The sequence below is a fragment of the Lonchura striata genome, chromosome 3, assembly GCF_050655825.1.
Source record: "Lonchura striata isolate lonStrDom1 chromosome 3, ASM5065582v1, whole genome shotgun sequence".
Classification (NCBI taxonomy): Eukaryota; Metazoa; Chordata; class Aves; order Passeriformes; family Estrildidae; genus Lonchura; species Lonchura striata.
The window spans coordinates 20,539,745-20,563,878 of NC_140705.1; the positions used below are offsets into that span (position 1 = coordinate 20,539,745).

The following is a 24,134-nucleotide window of genomic DNA, read 5'->3' on the forward strand; positions in this document are numbered from 1 at the left end:
AATTTTCCTGTTTGTTTGCTGCAGAACCAAGTGGAAGTTCTTATAAGGCTTTTCCTTGTTTTAGTTAGTGTGAGCCTTGTTAATCAATATGCACATGGGGTGGCCTAAGTAATACAATTAAAGGAAGCATCACACAATGTGTAGTTGCTGTTTTCCTACTCTGCTTCTGGGAAAAGATGACATGTAAGAATTCACTTTATATTTGTAATGATTGTTAGCTGTTTGCAGTTTAAAAGGACAGCATTATAATTTTTTTTTCTGCATAATTTTTGTTTATTTGGTACAATTAATATAGATTACCATGATACTTACTGGAGATGGCAGAGTTTCTTGTTACTCAAAACCAGTGGACAAACTAACTTTACTGAAACAATCTGTTTTGTTTCTGCTTTAGAGACTATCTACTAAAATATCAGTAGGTGTGTTAGAAGGTAACATCCTTCTGTCTCCAGCCTTTCAGAATGGAGTTTCAATAATCCACTATTCTATATCCACTGTTCTGGTGTTCTATAACTTAGGTTTTAACTCTAATTAGTGGAAAGTCCAGAGATTTTAAAGAAGATCTAGACTTTCTAATTCTTTGCCCAGAAATGTTCAGATTTATCAGATGTCTGTAATGTCTGGAGAGATCTAGTTTCCAGTTACGGTAGAGAGAACAAACCAAAGGAATACCTGTAGGAATTTCAAAGGTGGTTTAAGGACATTTTAGACTTATTTGTAAGGATATCAGGGTATTTTAAAGATCCCAAATGTGAAGGAAAGACCTTAAGAGAGGTACAATAGTCTGTTGTGTGGTCTGCAGTTTTATTAGATGTCCACTGTACTTGCTTACTTAGTATTAGATGTTGTGGCTTATGACAATAGCTCCATGACCAAGTGCAGCAGCTTTGCTTTCACTGGAGTGACTCATCCTTTCAGCAAAATCCTTCAGGCCCTTCCTGAGACAGCAATATGCTTGGAGTATTTTCCCACAATATTTCCCTAAACAAATGGGAACTGCTTGAAATAATGGTCTATTCTCTTTAGTACTATATTTTAGAAAGCTTAGAAGCCTTTGAGCACAGATCAGAACCATTGAGGCATCTTCCATGGACCATGTTTAACATTCTCCTCTGCAGAGGAATGAGTTATGAGTTCATCATTGTATTAATGGTAAGCTCAAATCTAGTTTAAGGAAGAGTGGTGGCATCCTTTGGCTCAGATACTGTAAAAAATATTGTTTTAAGAAAGCATGCACTTGTCTACTACATCCTGGGAACAGCCTTGAAAGACTTTGAAAATTAACAAGGGAATCTGACATTTGGTGCTTCCCAAGGCAGGACAGAATTTGATGAAGCAGTGATTAATTTTCTTTTTAGCTATTTTCTGGTTTTCTCTTTCTCCTTATTTCCATTTCATCAGCTTTTATCTAGCCAAGAGAGAAACTTCTGGACCATCAATCTCAGTTACACTCACACACACTTCTACTTTCTAATTGTTTCTTGTGTTATCTTTGTCTTTTGTCATGGAAACACAAGGAAAATATTTATGCCATCTGGATACACAGAGTATATGCTTTTCTATTTCCACCCAGTACTGAAATTAAGGGGTTATGATATCCAGAGCCAAAGCCGTGCTTCTGTCTTTTCCTAAACAACATATTTAAGGAGGTCAGCTAGTCTTGTCTTGGAAGACAAGCACAGGAGGGAGGGAGGGAGAAGGGAAGAACCTGCTTGTATCTAAATGGCTACTCAGTGCTCTGAAGTTGTTTTCTCCAATGTTTTCAATCCCTGAGGAAGGAGTTCTTCTCTTTAGGGTGCCTGTAAAAAGCCCATTGACTTCTCTGCTTTGACAACATACTGTGTCTCGTAGCCATGGATGCTGTGTTCAGCCTTTGCTTTTAACCTATCTAGACCTGAAGTGAGTCACTCTGGTAGGAGTCAACTCCGAAAGAGTTGCTTTTATTATTAAAATTTGCACTGCCTTGCCTTTGAGACACTCTCTATTTATAATACAGAGATTTAGTAGAGGGCGGTCCCTGATCCAAAGAAACTATAAAATAAAGGTAAATTATTAGAAGGGAATGTAGAGTGGAGGGTCTAGATTTCAAGAAGTGGACTCTGTTTTGCTAGAACTACATCAGTGGAAATGTATATAAAGTCCTCTCGGGGTTTTTGCTTTTAAGCTTTAAAGTGTTCCACTCTGAAACCCGAGCTTGACTGGTGTTCTGGTGAGCACTGTCCAAACATCAATGCGGATGGATCCTAATGCATTTCTTCCTGTGTATTAGGAGACTGTTTAGATGCAGCCCAGTCTGTTCAAAGCAGGAGTAAGTAAACCAAGATTTGTGGAGATCCTGTTGAAAAATGCCCTGAGGTTTTTTTTTTAAACCAGGGGACTTTCTTCTGAAGTTCTTACTAACTTCTGCCAGGAAAAATATTAAATACAAGTTCTTAGGCAATTTGCTTTAGCCTCTAGGCACAACTGAATCCCTTGAGGATAAGGGTGGGTAGGCAACTGAACGCTGTATCACCTTTAACTCTCCTCATATCTCTGTGTGTTAAAGCAGGCAGATGGAGACTAATTTCAGCTATCTGTGAGTGTTATAATATTTCCCAAATACATGTATTTAATGGAATGGTTTTCTTAAGAAAACGCTGATGTAAGAAATTAAATCCATGTAGCTGCGTGAAGCAAGCCTGTCTAGCAGCCTGGATTTCAAAGAGTCTAAGGGTAATCTGATACAGTGTTCATATTCCAAGCTCTTGTGACAAGCAGCTGCTAATTCTAAAAAAATATTCACTAAGAGTGGGCTAATTTGTGTATCACTGAAGCTCTGGTCTTTTTTGCTGTCAGTGCATATTTTAAATTTGCAAGGGAAAAGGATATCCAGTCTTTTATTATTTGTTAAAAAGAAACTGACAGCTACACTTCTTAACTGAGAGTGATTTTGCTCATATCTACCAGTATCCTTGAGAGTGCCGAAGGCATTTGAAAAGGTGCCACTGCTCTGTCATTATGTTTTATCTGCCTTTACTACCTCTCCAGGGTTCTTTTTGTTTTAGGTGTGGGGGTTTTGTTTGTTTTGTTTTGTTTTTTTTTTTAATGAGCTTTACTAGAGAGGTTTAATGCTCCTCTTCATTTACAGTCTTTTATGTGATTATGCAGGATCTGTGGTATCACATCAGAAGAAGCTGCTGTAGATTGATGGGACCCCATCAACCACCCTGCCCACTCAATATTATAAAAATTTGTGTCGTCAGTAGTCATGACGTTTTGTAGGAAGTTGCCCATTTATGGATACTAGAGCAAATGATATCATCACAATAGGTGGCTCCTGTCTAAATAGGATCATTTGTGAAATGAGATTACAGGCATTTATCTGGGAAACAGGAGACAGAGGCACCTGCTTTATGTAATTGATATCCTGGGGAATTATTGTGTACAATAATCAAGAAAAATCTTCATTTCTAATTCTATTATGTGGAAAAAGAACCTTTCTTTTTTCTGCCTGCATAAAACAAACCCCACTTCCACATGGAATAAGCTCCAGACCATGTTTTCTATTATGCTTGAATATATGGGACATGCATTGCAATCCTATGCTTGCCACACTGCTGCAGTATACTTGTTTTGCAGAGCTCTGTAGCAGGCTAGTCAAAGCTGTGACTAACCAGACCCTTGGATACATACTCTAATATCTGGCCTTTATTTTTACAATGAATGTGACTTGTTCATTGATTGTGTATTTTTTCTGATTTGTGAGAAGCTTCATGCTCTGTGTTTGGATGCTGACTGCAATACAGCAATAGTCTTTCATACGGTAAGTCAAAGATGACTCATTTCTTACTCTTGTGCCTTCAATTTATACTTTCTACAACACCATCTCATCAGGTAGAAAATTATGTGTTAATTAATGTTGAAGTAGTTAATTTTCAACAGATGCTAGTCCCTTCCCTCTCCTGAGCACTTTGCACCATGGTTTTTTTCCTACTCATGAAAGCAATAGGTTTGAACTGTCTTTAAGTAAAATGCTTTTACTGTGATATTTTTAATAATATTGCCATCATTTTACCTATTCTGTAATGTCAACAATAAAAAAGAAAATAGATCACATGCAGAGATTTGGAACTTAACATGTGATGCTAGATTACGATAAGTTCAGTTCAATATTAGCCTTTATTACAGTGAACACAATTGGAAAGGCAAAAATAATTTCAGGGATTTATACTTCAGATAAAGTAGAAGGGTTTCAGTTTTCATTTGAGTATTAATACAGTCAGATACGTTCAGCTACGAGAGCCCTTATTTCATGTGAAAGCAGTGGAGAGAAAATGCCTTACAGAAAGGCAGTTTTCTTTGTAATGCAGCGTGCAGAAGATTCAGTAGTACTCCTTATCAAGTGCACTACATGAGATAAGAGCAAAAAACCCCATATATTTGCTGCACAGTGGTGAGAGCCTTTGCATTATAAAAATGTTACTAGCAAAAAATGCTACTGAACAGAAATATTCATTAATGAGCTTGAAAAAGTGCTGTGATCACACACACAGTATGCATGCTTTTGGAAACCTAATATTAATTGTACAGTAAAGGTTAAGAATTGATATAAGAAATTTTTTTGAAAAACCTGCCTTTAAGCAGAGGTCTGGAGGATCACTAGGTTACTGGGTCTTCAGTAAAATTCATTCAGTCCTGGTTTTAGAACTGGCAACTTTGCTGCAAGTGAATAGTGTTCAAATGCCTTGAAATTATTCAAAATGGGAAGTATTTTCTGTATGTATCTTTCTCCTTCTCATGCTCTAAACTTTTCAACAGCAGAGGTTTGGGGTGTTGCTTTTTCCATGAATATTAGCCCTTCTAGTTTTGCATATGCCTATCCAAAAAATCAATAAATTTCGATTTTCCAGTATAGATTTCTGATGTGCAGGTAAAATAGCTTGCTCTTTAAAAGTTTATGCAGGAACAAAGCCGCAAAGAAAAAAAAAAAAGAGAAGTCTGTATAAAATAAGAACAAAGGTTCAGAGTGGCTGTCATCAATTCGCAAGTTGCAATTTCTGTTGCTTTTTCACTGCTGTGGAGAAGTTTGAAGGTTTTGTTTCTGTAGTATTAACATGATTATTTTACAGGCATGCATTAATATCAGTTCCTGCATTTGATCACAATTAGTTCATGGATCCATATCTGTCATGTTTCCCTGTCATTTGAGACAGACTACATCTTTTCTGTTCAGCAACAAGTGACCAACATGATCATGTAGTTCCCAGTACAGCACAGTTTAAAAGGTATCTTATGAAATGTGAAAACAGACAATATTTTGCTAAGTATGCAAAATCTGTGTGTTTAGCAAAGTTGGTGACTACTGGCATCATTTTTTTGAACAAAACATGCTATTTTAAAATACTAGCAGGCAGGTGAATGTGCTTCAACACATGAGCAGATTAAACAGCAGTACTGGGCCTGATATTATTGTTTGCTTTTTCAAGAAAAAACACAGAATAAAGACTATTTTGTTGATATAGTTACATAATGAGATTTACTTAATATGTTTCACCGAAGAGTTTTTACTGTAAAAGCTTCTTAAAGTGATCTAGAACAATGAAAACATTTTCACAGATTTCCTTTGTGTGTATTAAGCGAAAGCTAAAGGAAAGAGGCAGATAATGAGTAGAGTCCAAATAATATGTGCTGTATTTCAGACATACAACTGTTATGTAGCTTAGCTGATCAAGCCTTGGATATTGACTGGTTTTCAGGGTGAATCTTTTGGGGAACAAAGATAAAAAAAATAATTGTGTAGTCACTGCTTTTATTAGCCCACCTGCTATTTTGAAACTTTATATTCCAAAAAACCAAAAATGCATTAATAATTTTTACCAGTTTTGCATCTATTAAAATTCCCACTAAAGGAAACCAGCTGCTTGTAATAAATAATAAAATAATGTAAAAATAATAGAAAATATAATTAACATAGATGGATCAAAAAGCACACTGAAGGGCACATCAATAAAAGCAACCCATCCATTATGTTTAAAACAGTATATGCAGTTCTTAAATTAAAAGAACATACAGAAAGAGAAATGACCATAGCACAGAGCATACAATGTTTCACTTGTGCTTTATCAAATAAGTTTTTAAATTATATATATGGAGGAGGCATAGAACTCCATAGCATAGATTACATCATGTTAGTTACGCTCCATAAATCTTACTTATTATTTCTGGCATTCTATCATTGTAAACGTGTTAGAAATCTTGGCCATATTTTTCTGAAAACTTTTTGATCTATATACTTGATATTTTTCATCTTAGATGTTTAAATTTTTGCTCTTGACTTTGTCATTGCAATAAATTTATGTAGTCAATAATTTGGTTCTGGTTTCAAGGAGAAAAGCTTGAGTTTACGCTGGAGTTAATCAAGGAAAATCACAAATAACTGGACTTCTGTACATTCAAGTTTCATGATGTCCCAGATAGATGTCTCTAATGTGAATATAAAAGGAGCTTAGTCTGAACACAAAGGAAAGAGTATGGGATCCACATTGCTATCAAAAATAAAATCCCAATACATTATTGTAGAGTAGTAAGGGCAATTACCTGGGTTTTTGCACTCATTAAAAAAAAAAGTTCTATTAATTGAGAAGCATTTACTATAGTACAAGGTCCATAAGTGCCAGCTTCTTTGGCTACAACAGGCATTACAGTTTTTCTTTTTATATGTACTTTAGGAATTCTGCACCAGAACAGTGAAAAAGTCTGGAGTACATACACAACCACGCATCCTTGACTGGAGACCCCATGGTTAAATTAAATTGAACTCCTTTTAGTTTCTCCTTGTATAATATAAAATATTCATACCTGCAACAATGAAAGATTTGCATAGATTGGTGCAATAAAAATTATATCTGTTGTAGAATTTAATTGTTTTTGACAGATACACTTGCAAAATTGATATTAAAGCCTGAAAATTGTACACGACAGTATGAATGCCAGCAAAGTAGTTCTGCGCAGCAAGTTATTAATTCCTCTTAGCAGTACATTACCAAGGTACAAATAGGGTAACAAGTATGTTACTGTCAGACAACCTGCACAGTAGAGCACTCACTGATATACAGAGAAAACCACATAGAAATTCATAGATTTCTTTTACTGAAGGAAAGTGAAACTGCATCTTAGTTGCCATTGACATCTTCAAAGAAATGGCAGGGAAATAATAAATGCCATTGCAGCTTTTGTGGTAGCAACAGTTACTTGCAATATTAAAGTCAAAGATTTAAAGGTGACCACTGCCCATCAAACTAAAGCGGAAAGAGATTCAAAGCAGAAAAATTATTTAGGAATCATATGTTTTCATGATGTCTGAGAAAAGGCATCCTTTGTCATTAGGTTCAAGTTTTAGCTGATCTGTATAATAGTCTGTTGTCTGTCCTCCCAGTTCTAAGTACTCAATCTGACATTTGATACAAGAGCAACAACATCCTTTAAATTTTTTAATTCATTTTCTGTGACCTACCATCATCAAATCCTTGATTTCTAGGGCTTGAACATGCGTCTGCTGAAACTGATGGCAAAACACTTACTGGGATCATGATAAGGGCAAGGCACCATTTAATAAGAGAGGCCAGAAAATATCAGGCTGCTTTTTACTTGTTAGATCCAGGTGCTGTTCCTGTGGGCAGAAATCTCACAGCAGTTCATGAAGAGGAAGAGGACTTCCAGATTTCGTGTACATTACCCACAGAAAGAGGAGGAGCAAGGGCAGACCAGGCATGTCAAGATAAAATATTCCAGCAGCATGGCACAAATGCTAGCACAGCAAGCATGTGGCTCAGGGCAGCCAGGTGCTGCGTGCCCCAGGCTCTGCTGCCTGCCGCATGTTGCACCATGTAGCACCTGCTGCCAGGACCACTTTGGGGTCCTGCACTTGAAATGCCAGGATCTGAAAGGAAAGCAGGTGTTGGTGATCAGATGTTACTTCAGCATACAGTCACAGTCACACTCCCTCACTGTGGCTGCTCCTCTCTGTGTGATGGCAAGGAAACCCAAATTGAGGTATTTAATCTCCTACAGAAATTTTGCTGCGGGGTTGGAGGGGAAGTGAGTTTGGCATTTCTTTGCGGAGTGGGCCCAGTTCAGATGTTCTTGTTTTTAATCTGTCAGTCACCTAAGAGGTACTTATTCTTAGAAAGCTTTCCTTTGTGCTGGCTCTCCTAGAGAAAATGCCTGGGTTAAACTCCACCAAAATGTCATACCCCTCACCATTCACATCACCTGCATGCCTAGGAGAGGGCACAGAACTCAGGAGCTGTTCTATACATTTCTGCAGAAATTATCTTTTTAATCCCTTTTTTTCCCCCATGCATTTCTGGTCCTATAAATTTTACCAATGGCTCTTTAAGTGGGGTGTTGTCATCTGGACAACTATTTTTGCATTTGATTAATTTCCCTTTCCTCTGTCCAACTGCTGATAGAAGTAACAAGAAAGAACTAAAAGAAATTAAAAACATATTTTTTCTGTTCACCCTGTGTGTTTGACAGGATTTTGAATCTATTCAGCCTCATTGTTTCCTCAGTGCAATCATTTGGCTTCTTCCCATTTGTGCAGCCATAATAGATGCTGAAAGGAAAAAAACATCTTAAACCAAGAGGAATAATACTGTAGTGTCATAAAAATTGGCAGGCTAAATAGCTGAATCTCATAGGGAATCTTGATTTTATTGATTATATGTAGTCAATGGAATCCTTCTCATAAATATGTAGTCTGCATACATTTTCATAGACTTAGTTAAAGCTTAAATTATACCTTACAATTAGACAATTAATTTGGGCTATTGCTCTGAAGTGCTGTCTAAGCATTTATCTCTCCATGTTTTAACCATACTGCCACATATTGAAGCTGTGGTACCATTTCATTATTCCTTCAGCCGATTCATCTGAAGAGGTTCACATCCTGCCACAGGCACTTGTTCCTTCCCACTCTGTGCCTGAAGTGTGCCTGGTTGTGCTGACTTGACTTTTTATGTGGCCACACTCCAAACCATGGCTTTAACAAGACATTCTTTTTCCAAAACATGCAGAGACAAGCTAAACAGGCCTTTTTATAAATCATACGTTTTTTTTCCTGTGTGCATGCAATTCCATTTTAAAGCACACTAGATGATAACTAGGTTGATCTACAAAAAAAAATCTGGAACAAGGAGTAAGGCTAACTTCCAAAAAGAACATCTTAAATCAGCTCTACATCCAAAGAAATATTAAAAATCTTGTTAAGTTTTCCTGGTCTAAACGTTGAGTCCATTCTAGATGAAAACAAGTATGAACCTGAAATGCTTTCTAACTTGGGAAACTCCCTTTCCTGGGACTGTGCACAGCAACACAGCCTTTACTGTTTGGTGTCCCTTGAAGCTGGTTGTAGTATTACTTTGATGGATCCCTTATGAGCCTATTGTGCAGTTGGTGCCTGCTTCTTGTCAGTCCCATGCATCCCAGACAGAATTTCCTAGATTTTCTATCTAGACACTTACTGCTTTGAATTAAACCCCTTATGTCTCATCTGAGCATGGGGCTTTATGGATACATTTATGCTTCAGTAAGCAAGAACAGATATATATTCATAACAATGTAATCTTGAGATTCACTTTTGATTTCTCTTGTTCCCCTAGGATCTCACGTCTTCTATACCTGTTCTCATGCAGGAATGCTGTAATGTGAGCAGGAACAAGCATTTATGTGCATTCATGTGCACACAGACATATACACACACGTGCACAGGGACACACACACACTCTGTTCCAGTAAGAGAGCCAGAAAAAGCAGTGTGTGCCCCCCTGAGATAGTGCCAGATAGCACAGACCACAAGAGCCAGGGAGGACCCTAAAGACCCCCTGGTGCCTTTCCTCATTGAGCTCACTGTCCTGCTCAGTGGTCACACATGCACTACAATCAGTGCCCAAGTTTGGAGCTCCAGTGACAGACATAGTCTGGTCCAAATTCTGGTTCTAACACATTTAAATGTGGATACACAATTCTCAGTTAAGCCTTTTCAACCATTGAGTACATTTTAAATAACAAAATCAGCAAAAGAATGATTTTGTACTAACAATGATTGTATAGTGATGGGATTATGAACTTAATAAAATTGTTGACTAATAATTCTAAAATTTCCACTCTTAATTTATACATGAACAATTAACATCATCTCTCAAACTCTCACACAGAGCTGCAATTTAGCTGGCTCATAAATACTTCAGTCTTCATTGTTTCATTCAATGCCACTGCTTTGCAAGTGAGGCTCCTGGGGGATCAAGATGTGCTTTTTCAGAAAAGTATCAAAACAGTAATTTTGACCTTTTTTCCAGATAAATCCCTTTGATTCAGATATTTTTATTTCACTTATGTGATCATGCTATTAGCAGTGATAATAAAATGATCAATTACACAGGTATTTGGGGGAAAAAAGAGCAGGAGAATTATTCCAGGCACCTCAGTGAAGTCTGAAGATGTGACTATGCTGAAAAGGATTTTTGGTTGTTAACAGGTCATATAGTTTCCTTCTAAGTCATTCCTCTGTAAAGTATGGGTGGCAATACTTTGCTAGGTAGCAGAAGGCTGCATTCCTTGAGATAAAGGTTCAGATATACCCCTTTGATATATTTAGGAAGCATGTCTGACATAAATTGATAGAAATTACAACTGATGGTGTTCATACATGTTTCTTTACGTGCTAAGGAAGGGGAAATCATCCTCACAGAAGGGCAGGCATTTCCATTGATTCTCTTCTGTCAATATGCTGAGAGTCTGAAGAAGTCCAGTGAAAATGACTGCATGCAGAAATCAGAAAAGGCACTTAGGGAACCTGGCCACTAATATGCCCACTTTCAAAACTCATCTTCAACTGTATTTTCCATTTCTTTGGATTTAAAACATAAAATTACAGCAGTAGTCAAGTGTGGGCAGACTTAAAGATCTAATAAAGAATGCAGATTTGCATTAGCTTCCAAAATTTAAGATTTTGAAATTGAAAATATATTAAAGACACACACTGCAGCTGGTGGGATTTGCCTTCAGACTATTGTAAGAAGACTCTTCAAAGTGCAACTCTTTAACACATTCTACACTTAATTTCATTTTAGTTTTGAAACATTGAGAAAGCCAGCTAGCCTGCATGTGCCATACGACATTTGCATGAGACAAAAAGAGGACATATCCTATGCACAAGTAGCACAAAGCTCTGGAAATTAACTCAAATATTTAAAATGGTATTTCAAAAGACTTTTGTTTTAAAGCTAATGCAATGGCATAATTTCTGTTTTACTGATTTCAGTTCTGAATTCTATTAACAGCTCAATATGAGCTGATCAACTGCTGTGTCTTTTTCCTTTAACAGTGCCAGTTTTATGAATACAATATGAATCTTTTTCTCCCTAACCCCTAAGGGTGAAGTAATATGATTTTTTGCTTTCTAGAGTATTCACTCGTGTTAAATGGTCTTTACAAGTCACTTTAACTGTCTGTGTTCAAATAGGTTACTCTGAAATCAAGAGAGGCCACATTTGAATTTCCAGGCAGTGTGCCATTAAGCATCTAATTAGGGGTAGTCAGTTGGTTTTTAAAAGATGAGATTTTAACAGAATTTCAGGCTGGAGGACTGCACAGCTTCCAGTCATGTGTGTATGGCACCTGTGCCCCTGCTCCATGGGAAGTCACAGAGAGCGAATATGGCTTAAATTTTTTCAGAGACAGTGAAATCTGTGAACAGATCAAGACTGTATTGTATATTGAATAATAGACATTCCTCCATATAAAATAATTTAAATTGATGTTTTTATCCTTAAATTTAAGTGGTCTTATTCACACAGCTGTGATGTGTTATGAACAGAAAAATAGCAATTGAGAACAGGATTCTGAATTACAGTCTCCAACACAGAAGGGGACACTGTGATTACTGTGCAAGCAGCTGTTACCTTTAAATGAAGGAAACTTTTACAGAGAAGTTGTGTAGGATAAGAGAGGAATAAAATAACAATGTGCCCAAGTAAAGAGAAGTAGGGATCTACCAAATATTTCCTAAACCTACACAATCAATATACTCAGACATCCAACTGAGTATTGTACACATTGGTTTCAAAATTAAGTTTATGTGATTTTGATTTGTTTTAGCAAAAGTATATCAGTCAAATCAATAGGATACTTACTAGTAGAAAAAACTGGATGTAAATTTACCCTGATGTCCAGCTAGAAGACATGAACCTGGTTCTTTCTTCTCAACTCATTGCCAGTTAAAGCTCAAACCTTGTCTCCTACTGATTTGTGAGAAGTATCTATTACAAATTATATTCATGAGTCTGTGGGGTAAACTAAGATGCCAAGAGAACCTGTTAGCTTTTTTTCAAAAGTTCAAAACCAGGCTACACACAACATTAATGAGAATGCTCAATGAAAGTTTTAAAATACATTTTCCAAAGCTGACTTGGTTTTCCTCACATATTTTATGCATCAAAATGAAGCAGGACAAATCAGAAGTATAGTAATTTTGCATCAGCTGGAGACTTTTTCTGAAGACTTTTTACAGCTTTCTTTTCTCTCTATTAGGAAAATGAAAAAACAAAATTTGGTGTTTCACTAGTAATGGCAACATTAAACAAAAAGCTTAGTATATTATAAAAGAATAAAAGGCAGGTCTAATGTGGCAGTAAGATATAAGCAGCAAATGATTTTGAGGAAGGAAAAAAGAGTAGGTTCCTTGCCCAAGAACTTAGCATAAAACTGAACTGAGAGTTCAAAGATCCTTATTTTCAGCAAGACAATGTTGATTCATGTGGATTAATAAGAACGTGTTTATAGATCTTCTTACAGAATATGAGATCTGGTCTGTTGAAGGAGTTAGTGATTTGGCATTTATATGAAGCAGATTATCTTTTGAACTGCTAAGGCACTAGTTATTCCAAGTTTACATCTCTGTAGCTAAACCTTAGTCCGGAGAGTTGATATGATTTCCCTGAGTTAGCTTGAACTAGATTGCTTATTCACATAAAATGACCTGTTTGCCATGGAGTCCTTTTTTCACATACCACTGATGTACAGCAAGGGTTAAACATGTCTCTTCCAATACCAAAATAAGCTGTCTATGCAAAATGTTGGAATACATTTCTCTATGTGGTATGAAAATTTTGCTAGATAACCTCAAGCAGATGAAGGCTTTCCATGTTTTCAGCCTGCAGCAAGAGAAAGGAGCAGAACTGAGCTGTTTAATATTTTTTTGGAATTTTGTTGCTATAAAAAACTGCAAAACATTCATCTGTTAACCTCTAACGTTAGCCATAAATACAAACCTTTACAACTGTGATTTATTTCTGTATTGACTCAAAGCAGTGCTTTTTATTTCATTAACAAAATATCTGATGTGATGATTTAATTTCTGGAAAGCGTGTGTTTTTCTGATTTCAGTCCTTGTACTGGGTCAACCTTGGTCAGCTGCCACACCCCCACCCAGCCACCTCTCATTTCATTCCTTCAGCAGGATGAGGTAGGAATAGTTTATGGAATAAGATAAAACAGGGAGGTCACTTACCAATTGTCATCATGGGCAAAAGAAACTTAGCCTGGGGAAATTAACTTAATGTATTGCCAATTTAAAATAAGTTTGGATAGTGAGAAGCAACAAAAAATAAAAATAACTCCTTTCCCCTGGCCTCTCCTTCTTCCCATGTTCAACTTTATTTTGTACCTGACTCCTTGGCCTCTGCCACCCAAGGCGATGGGGAATAGGGGTAGAGATCCATCCATAAAACTGCTCTCTGCTGCTCCTCAGCACACACCTTTCCTGATGTGTCCTTCCATGGGCTGGAACCCTTCACGACCAACTTGCCTGTGCCTGGGGTCTTCACAGGCTGCACTGTGGCTGCTCCAGCACAGTCCTCTCCACAGGCTGCTGGGGAATTTCTGCTTTGGTGCCTGGAACCCCTCCTCCTCTCTGCTCTCACCTTCATGCCCACAGGGTTGATTTGGGTTTTTTTTTAAGGTTTATCTCACAATTTTTTCCCTCACCACCATTTGTGCAGTGTTTTTGCCCTTCCTTACACACGCTGCCCCTGAGGCGCACCCTGCCCAGGGCGGCTGTGTCCGGCTGGAACCGGCTGTGTCCGGCTGGAACCGGCTGTGTCCAGCTGTGTCCAGCTGTGCCCAGCTGTGTCTGGCTGGAACCAGCTGTGTCCAGCTGTGTCCAGCTGTGTCTGGCTGTGTCCAGCTGTGTCTGGCTGGGGCAGCCCCGGCCTCCCCTCACAGAGCTGCTGCTGCTGCCGGGGCCGGGCACCCGCAGTCCGTGCAGTGCTTTTTTCCTTGGATGTTTAAAATGGAAAGTTTGTAATTTATCTGATCGTGTACGGAGCAGCAGTTTGAAAAGCCCCTGCTTATATGAATGGGGTGCAGGTAGGGTGTGTAGCGGAACCACCAGAAAATTAAATCATGTAAGCTCTTGCACAGTGGCATCCTGCCTTTTCTCATGAGAAGGGTGGAGTGTAGGGCAGACCTGCCTAAAAAATGACACCTTGATCTGAAATTTAAAAGTTGTCCCAAATTTCTTCTGTTTAAAACCTAATCTATTTTATTCTGCCTTTTTTGGAGACTGTATTACACTTACTTTTAAAAGCGTCAATAAAAATTTCCATGAGAAGAAACTCAATTTCTTGTGAAGTATTCAAAAATAAATACATTCTGATAAATTTAATAGTGTTTCAGTTAATATAAATGCTTTTTGAAGTATTATTTTAGAGAAAAGTTCTCAAGTTTGACAGTGTGGATCAATTACTTCAAAACCATTTAAATGCGGAATAAAATATATTTGTAGAAGCAATAAGATTAATGCCTTCTTTTTGTCCATCTTTGATATGGTCCAGCCCATGTGAGGTTGTACGGCATGGAGCACAGCAGAGATCAGAGCAAATGGACAGCAGAGCAGGCTGTGTGTCTCTGTGTCCCCATCTCAGCCCACCAGGAGGGGATGAGATTCTTCCCTTAGTGCTAAGAGAGGGGTCCAGCCCCTGTTGCTCCTTGGGAGCACCTCAGGTTGGGGAGAAATGCCTCACAGGCACACAGCTGGTGTGACTGCACAGCACAGCTCTGCACAGCAGCTCATCCGCCAGGAGCTCCCCTTGGAAGGGAGCGCCAGGCAGCAGAGCTCCTTTGCAAGTGGAGGTATGACAGTGTTCTTGAATGTGGATTGCTCTTCCACATATTGGTGTAGATTACATTCCATGTCACTTTGCCTTCAACTTGATAGAAATTCTGAATTCCTTCTGTACAGTGCATTTACAGAGAGCATGTTGGCTCACATCTTCAGAGGTCCGACCATGGCAATGGTAGAACCATGCAGTTGCATGTTTTTCAGATGTCTTCTGGCAGTGACCCCAGTATAAGTCCACAAAAGTTTACTTGTAGTTTTGTGTAGCCTCACAGATATGAGAATGAACATTATTTAAATGATGATTTTTATGAGACCAAGTCTAAAGTAAATATCAAAGAAAACTATAATACCAAAAAGGAAGTTATACAGACACAAAAAAACCCAAGTGCTTATGTTATCTTGGGACTATCTTGATGACATTAATGTAGAAAATATGTGCAAGTGATATGTATAGTCTGTGTGGTTTGCAATACAGTTAAATTATCTGAGTAGATTCACACAGGATATAGTATGGAGTGCTCATCCTTTTAGCAGGCATAGAAATGTGCCTTCTAAACAAGCCATCACCATCCTATTCACAGTGATTCATTATGTTGTGGCACTGAAATGCAAGCTGGAAATGTAAAATACATTATGTCTATTTTCAGTAAAGGTCTTTTCTTTGTAGGTGTCTTCATTTATTTATATAAGACTCTTTTGATTATTGCTACTAACTAGGTAATCCGCATTCAAATTCTAAGAAATCAGATTTTGCTGTGGATCTGTCATGCCTTTTCAGTGGAACTGACCACTGTTTCTTAGTGCAACTTTTTAGTAGGTTTTTTAAAATATCTCTTTTACAATAAGCATAGCTCCAGTATTTACTAGTGTGAAGAGATAGCAATGAGGAATACAAGTGAACGAGGTCTGCACTAAGGTGCAGTGATAGCAGGAGATTAAGATGTTGGAGAGCTGTGGTGTAGATTAAAGGAACCTTTGCCTTAAGCAATTCTGCTTGTGGAATACCAATACTGATTTAGAAGCAAACACTGATTGATTGATTGATTGATTGATTGCTCTTATTCATTAGCTCTGGCTTTGGGCTTGGTCAAAAACCTCAAACTACCATGGGTTGTCTTTTACTTATTTGACTTTATATTAATCATTTGGCCATAATACTACAATGAAGGAAGAAGATGTTAAGAAAAGTAACTCCTGAAGGTAGACTAATAGCTTGCATACAGACAATTAAACTTACAAGGAGATGCATATGGTGCAGACTTACTCTTGCCAAAGTTTCACAAGCAGGCCTTTCCAGATTCTGGACAAAAATGTTGCACCACGCTGTGTCAATCTGTCTGTGCCTAAGGCTGACTGTCTCTTGGATGCATGGTTATTCTTTAATATCAGGAGCTTTACTCAGGCAGAATTACTGTGCAACATATTGTGCATCGCTGTGCCTTGCTCAAAGTGCTTAGGGATAAATGCAGCTCTGGCAGGAAAATTAATGTGTTCCTTTTTCTTTTATTTTATTATGGAAAGTAGTAAAGTTGTTTAAAGGAACTTGCATTACATATCTATAATGTTCAAAACCTCAAACAAACTCACTCGAATATGCTCACAATGAATATTTTATATGCCAAAGTGTAAAATAACTAGGGGAAGAATATTGCACTAGGTTATCTTGGATGGATTCAAGAAATATATTGTAAAACTTTTATATTTACAAAATCCTTTTTCCTTCTAAGTAAGATGTGTTACCTGCAAATTTGTAGAAAGCGGGTGAACTTGCAATGTTTATCTATATTCACTAAGTCCTTGATGTTATTAATTGAAGAAAATATATGCACATATATGTTTATATGTGTACATACATATAGAAGCAAAGTAATGTGAACTTGTTGCACACTACAGCAACCTGCCTCAGTCATCTGAGTGCATCTCTGAAGTGAGGAAAGATCCTTATTTTGAGAATTAAGCAGAGACTCTGTCAGTTGCTCCATGTCCCCTAAGAGGCCTTTGGCAAAGTATGAAATTAAACACATTACTCACCAGTCTTGCACTACAGCCATAACCACTGACCTGAGTGATAGACACACTGCAGTAGTCTTCAGTCTTTCATAACAGTTATTCTTGATTCTTTCTCCACATCTGATAACTGTGTGTGACAAAATTCTATGACAGACAGCATGGCTAATATGTTTTTCTCTAGTAATTGCCCTAAAACATCATATATCCTGTGCTGACTCCGACAGCCTTGGCTACCCAGATAAATTGAATCTCTGGAAAATTTGGGTCTGTGTGCTTCTAAGGGGACAGAAGATCTGGCAGAGATTTTTGATCCTGGAACTGCAGTTAGGAACATCCATCTGTGACCCCACTGCAATATGTCTAACATACTCCTGGGACCAAACAACTTGTAAGGGTTATTACTGCAAACTCAGTATGCATTACCAATGTCAAAATCATGCTGAAGTTATGTCACTGCATGATGCTGGTATATGCTTTAGATCTAATGTCACCTATAAACAACGACAGAATAAAGCATTTAGTCAGAGTGTTTGCATAGCCTCCTATAAAGTATCATAATTTGTAAAAATAAGTGTCAAGCATGCTTGATAGATAATAGAGACTTTATTGTGTAAACTATGGCTAATTTTCTCCTGAGATATGTTGACACCATTCCATCTAATTTAATCTGAGCAGGTGTTGTTGTACACCCTTCCTTTCTGAGTGTTATTTCCCACTGTCCCTTCAGTCTGACTTTTATTAATAAGTAGCACAGTAGTGAAAAATGTCAGTCATTTCCCTTTCTCATTTGCTTCTTTGGGAAATGGATAGGGTGTGCAGGAAAGGGGAAAAGAGACTTCAAACTATTGTATCCTTTCCTCATTTTACATCAACGTCTATAAGGATTCAGGAGGCCCAAAGCTGACGTTGCTGTGAAGGATGTGAAAGTAGACTACTTGAGATTACACAAGTCTTTTGTCTTTTCCTTTAGGTGCAACATAGAAGAGTTTAAGAGATTTCCTAAAGAGCAGCCTAACACAATGTCCTTCAGAAAAAAATGTATTTGTTGGTATCTCTTATTCCTGGAGTAGATTTTACTTGTGTGAGACATTGCCTTAATGTCACCTAAGACTGATGATGTGGGCAAGAATGGCACATATAAGCAAAGGTATAGGATAGTATTACTGTTTATCCAAAGTCCAAAAGTCAATTACAGGGCCATTACAGTCTTCATAAGACCAAAAATAATTCTATCTTCTTAATTGTTATTCTCCTTGGAAAAAAAAAATAGCTGTATCAGCTATCTTTCATCATCTTTTCTACCTCTTTTAAAATAATTTATTTTTCCATGTGTACCCATCATTTTAACTTCTTCTGTGCAGGCAGTACTTTGCATTTGTGAAAGATGAGTGATTTTGTGCAAGTTCACTGCTTTCAGCTCTGGTGCACAGATTGGAGAAACTGTAGTGCAAACGAGTGTATATCAGTTCACATTTTCTTGAATTTGCATCTTTTCACATATGCTAAAAAGCACAGCTGGACATAAACATGTCATAATCACTCATAGTACCATTCTATTTTGTGTCAATTTTGAAAATTGACAGCAAGATGCCATGCTTTGTTAATTGAAGCATTGTCTCTGATCTTAGATGCATCTTGATGCAAGTCTGTAGACAGCTAGAGAGAGTCTGCATCCTCTGGCAGAGCTCTAGTACCTGAATATTTATTATGAGGATCATACCTGATAAAAAATATGCATAATAATTAGTCTTCAATGAGACCTCTGGTTTTTTACTAACATGGGTGCTTTATACAGAGCTTGGTTATGTGTGACATGCACACTAAAAAGGCCCTAAATAGCTGCTTTCACTTTTAACTTTTGTTTTTCCTTCCCACTCATTGAGACTTCTTTTTAGAATCCTTAAGTCTTGTTTGCAGCTGGGAAGTCTCCTAGTTATCCATTTCCTTAATCCTTGTCTTCCTTAAAGTGGCTATTTCTTACCAAGGGTTGGATCATCGCCGTGATATCATGGTACACCATGTCACCAGGAAAAGGCCTGCTTATTCTTGAAGGACCTTCTCCCTTTTGATGTCTAACATACACTGTCTTAATATAGGCCCAAGAGAAGCTCCTAATACTGCAGGGACCTCCAGCCAAGATTTAATGGCAATTCTCAACTTCAGTTCCCTTTTGTAGCAGAAATGCCTCATCTGTACTCCCAGCCATGGAGGCAGCAGGACAGACTTTCTTCACTTTTGAGGAAATGAAGCAGAAATGACTTGATTTCCACAGCCCTTTTGTTTCAGTAGAAAAGGAGGTAAGAGGTACCTTCAGCACTGGTAAAGGTAAAGAATATCTCTAGGAAAAGAGCTGAGGGGGCTTGGGGTTGGTTCTGAGGTGGGAGGACTGTCCCTGAGGCTTCAATAGCCAGTTCAGGGCATAAAATCAGGGAACAGTAGCCCAGCCTACAAAGCTACCAGCTAGAATAAGTCCCTTGGTCACATAGGAAAAAATCTCTGCCTATAGCTTCAGGTTTAGCATATGGAGATGAGCCTTTTTTAATCCATCCTGTGTGTGGGTTCAACTTCTTAAAAATAGTTGCTGCAGCTGCACACTTTGAGTCTCTGTTCATCTGAAGTAGGAGGGATGCTGAGCAGTGTCTTGAAGTAATGTCTCCCCACTGCCTTTAAATCTCCTGGGGACACCTTTTGTACAAGCCAAAAAGGGGTTCTGCTTATGAGCCAATATTCATATGAATGCATAAGCACTGTCTAAAGTAAGTGTGAAAATGTTACCAAGAATTAACAGCACATTGAATAGACCTTTCAATTATTCATTGAGAGCCTACTTATATTCCTCTTTGGCATTATACTTAGAAGTGTAACGATGCATTTTCTACAGATTTTATGGATTAGAAAATCATAGGATTATCCACTCCATAAATTAATCCTGATGTATGTTAAGTAACTAATCTAAAAATGGATGCTTTCCATATAGGAAATGAATAATTAATTTTTGTTTTCCTGGTTAAAAAAAAAAAAAAATCCCTCAGGTGCTTTTCTGTTTTCTGCTGAAGCTGAAATTTTTAGTCCTCTGACAGTGTCTTACACCCCCCAATATGTCTTGTTTCTATGGAGACACCAATGAACTGCAGCTTGCATTCTTCTGCATATCACAATACAAGGTTGCTTCAGAATTTTCCCAATGTTTCACTGTCTTCTCTTTTAATTAGAAATTAATCAATAGGTTCAGTAGTCTTGTCTCATGCACTCTCATATACATTCACAGGCACATATGATCCCTGTGACTGTGAGCCAGTCTATAAACACAATGTTTGCTTTTGAAGTTTTAATTTAGAGGACAGCACATTTTATATTGAGGTTTATAAGACCAGAATTCTGAGCTGTATTGGATGATAGTGTGGGAAGATAGATATCTTGTATGCAGTAGATGAGATGGAAGGATTTTATACCTCATGCTTTAAAAAAAAGGAAAGATGTGTGGAGTTCTGGAATGAATAAAAAATATGTTTGGCTCTTTGAATTCTATTAATATTACCTGATATTAATTAATTCTATTATTATTACCTTATATTTTCATTTGACCCCCTATCATAATTTTTGTGTGAAATTTCACCCCTCATCTCTCCCACTCTGAATGACCAGTTATTGCAGGATGGCTCTGTAGATCTGATTCTCTGAGCCATATTGTTCCTCCTCTGTGAGCACAAGGATTCTTCTTCAGGGCAGCAGGAAGTAAACACTTGTGTAGCAGAACACGTGCTAGCAAACAGACTAGCAAAGAAAGCAGCTATGTAAATTATTTTGTTTATAATTAAAAATGTAATTTGAAGTAAACAGTATTTTAAATTATCAAGAACCAGTGAGACTGAAATGATGCCAGAAGTTGTATGCTACAGTTAGTGAGCCCTTTGAAGTCAATAATGTGCCTATTCTTCCTTCAAAGTTATCTGAATTATTTTTCCCTGGTTAAATTGAACTGGTAAAATAGAACCAGGCTGGTGCTGGTGCCCTGAGTTTATTTTTATTACTATTATTATTATTATTATTATTATTATTATTATTATTAATTATTATTATTATTATTATTATTATTATTATTATTATTATTATTATCTCATATTATACTGAAATAAATCTCCAGTAACAATGCAAAATAGCATTTGCAGAGGCCTTGTAATAGATAAATGTTTATGTAAATCACCTGGTGATGGCAACAGATTACATCTGATGCTCAGTTTGTATGCTAAGATGTATCCTGAGCAACATTTTTCTCATTTTTTCTTTGTGCTACTCAGCAGACTGTATCCTGTTGCTGTCTCATGTTAATTGTGATCTCCTCTAGATAAAAGTTGGATTTTTTTCCATTTTTAAAAGATTTCTGAAGTTAATAGTGATCATGAATTGTACTTAAACAACTAATAGCCCAATGAAAAATAAAGAGTTTTGATGATACACTTCTCATATTTCTTGCCAATATATTTGTATTTATGCAAATACATGCATATATATCGATATGTGTATGTTCACCTTTCATCACTGGTTTTGTTGTCAAACTGAAAAGGTAAAAACATAATTAAGCCTTTTATAGACATGATTTAAGAAAGAACATTTTGTTTGAAGTCTATGAACATTCATTGCACTCTCAGTTTATTTCAACTGTTCAGTATTTTTGTTAACAAACAGAAAATAAGATTTAACATCTAAAATGGACAAAGCATTATTGCTTTCTCAAGGATAATAATTGTAGCTATGCCAGCTAGTACACAAGAGTTAAATATATCCTTGCTTTTGACAGAAGCTAGTGGAGTTGGAACAGGGATGAACATAGCTTATTAAATATAGCTCTTATGAAGACTGCTCTATAATTACTGTGACTTTTCTTTGTATCATTATGATCACAGGCTGATGAAAACAATGAGTCATGTGCTTTGAAAAGACCAAGAATTATTCAGCCAAATAAAAAAGATTGTACCTAGAGTAACAGCCCTGTTAGTTTTCTTGGAGTAGTCAATGTAAATAATGCACTCTAAAGGTTAAACACTTTCACCGAAGCTCCTTCTTCCACTGATACGAGTTAAAAACTTAGAGGAGAATGCTCTTAGGAGAATCAAGATTGCTTCATTCCAGGAAGTCAAATACATATCCATGAGTAAATAATTTGGTAGTCTTTTTAATTGAGACTGGGTTTTTGTATAAAAAGATATGCTGACATTTTTGAATGTCTGCAAGTCTTTTCTGAAAACCTCAAAATGAAATGACCTATATACTCAAAATACTATGATTACAAATATGCCTGATTGTCCTTTTCTGTCAGCTCTGTCACTTCTCAGATTAAAAATAGTTCTGGGGACCTGAATTGAAATATTTTCAATCTTTTCAAAGCCATGAGAGATTTCTGTATTTTTTGTCCCCAAAAGAAGAAAAAATGTCAAGGCTGTGTTCTTTTGGGCTACATTATATCAATTTTTCCCAGGTCTGTGTTGATACTACTGGGGAGGCAGCAGACCCTGATGTAGCTGCTGTGTGTCAGGAGTAGTGAACTTGAGCTATTCAACAAAGACCTCAGTGCCAGAATCCACTGTCCTCAAGAGTGCCCATGCTTGTGAAGCTTTCCCCTGTGTATACTTAGTGAAAACTAATTTTTTATAGGCCAAAGGTTTGGCACTTAAAAATTCAGTAGCTCACATCTTCTTAGTAATGAAGATTAATAATTGCATTTTCTTATTTTAGATTTCATGAGGCAATTGATGTTCATCAAAACTGAGCCTTATTTGTACTTTCAGTACAAAGAAAATGTGAATCAGTAATTTCAAAAACAAAGTTAGGGGTTAAGAATTTGTTGGTATTCACTGTCGTGCTCACAGAGCTGGAAGGCAGATAGGGTCACCATGTCTGAGATCAGGGATGGCTGCCTTTTCAAGCAACCACTTGACAGCTCCTTCTGAGAACCAAGCCAGCTTTGTATTAAAGGCATTATGTTCATTGCCTTGGCTACATGTACTGGAAGACTACTCTGCAGGCTCACATTCCTGATGGTTGTTATTTACTTTCTCACTTCTAGCCCCAACTAATTTCTAGTTTATTCTCAGTTAGCGTGTTTGCAGGTCACCAGTAACTATGCAGGTAAAATAGTTTTTTCCTTCTCTGTTTATGTTTTTGATGTTTAACAGAACACTCTCATGCTTTCCTTATTTATGCTGGAAATGTATTTGAAATTGTTTGTGTCTGTGTTGGATTCATATGTATTCTCACTATGTGTGTCTATTTATGTAAATAATATTATCTTCTATTTAATATTATTTGTTTGTTGTCACATACCCTTCCTCACAGCCTTAAAGCAACCTAATTGTTTTGTCAATTGCGTGGAGTTAATTCAGGGATCTCAAATCTGTAAGGGTAAACTATGGTATGAAATAGTATGAAGAGGTAAATAGAAAGGAGAACTATAGTAAATTGTTCAAAACCCATTCTGAAGCAAATACAAACTTTCCAGTATGTTTGATTTAGACAAAAGCAAATACATAAGCAGTCAGATTTTCTATACCAAGGTTTCACAAAGGGCTTTCTGGTAATGCCACAATTAAACATCAGCCAATTGAAAAAATAACTTAGTGAAACCAATTAAAATGAATGATCTTGACAAATGAACTTTTAGACCTTGCTGCAGAAACCTTGGCTGATGACACATTCCAGTTGTCCGATGTGCTGCTATAATGATTAGTCTCTTTTCAGCCTTATTTAACAGTTTCATTAATAGTATTAAAGAAAGCAAGTGAACAGCATGTTAATGAAGTCAGCAGATGATGTAAACAGCAGGAAACAGAAAATAAATGATACTTAGAGGTTAGAAACATGAGCAGAAGGGGTTATGAATGTATCATATTCTGATTGAGACAAATGAGAAGCTAATGCATCTATGATAAACTAGTTCAGAACTGATTTTATATGCCTAATACATATT

The 24,134-nt window shown here is 37.1% G+C and overlaps 1 protein-coding gene across 30 annotated transcripts in view; it reads left to right on the top strand.

Moving 5' to 3' along the window:
- DLGAP2 (DLG associated protein 2) overlaps positions 1-24,134 on the top strand; it is a 450,420-nt gene that overhangs the window by 125,254 nt on the left and 301,032 nt on the right. For 8 of the 30 annotated variants that reach the window (XM_077782391.2, XM_031504439.3, XM_031504440.3 and 5 more), the window contains exon 1: positions 2,510-3,802. The exons of 21 other annotated variants lie outside the window; for them this stretch is intronic. The gene's annotated coding sequence lies outside the window, so the exon portion shown is untranslated. Of the gene's footprint in view, positions 1-2,509; positions 3,803-24,134 lie in introns of those variants that run through there. One more of the 30 variants, XM_085574585.1, reaches the window with a different exon arrangement.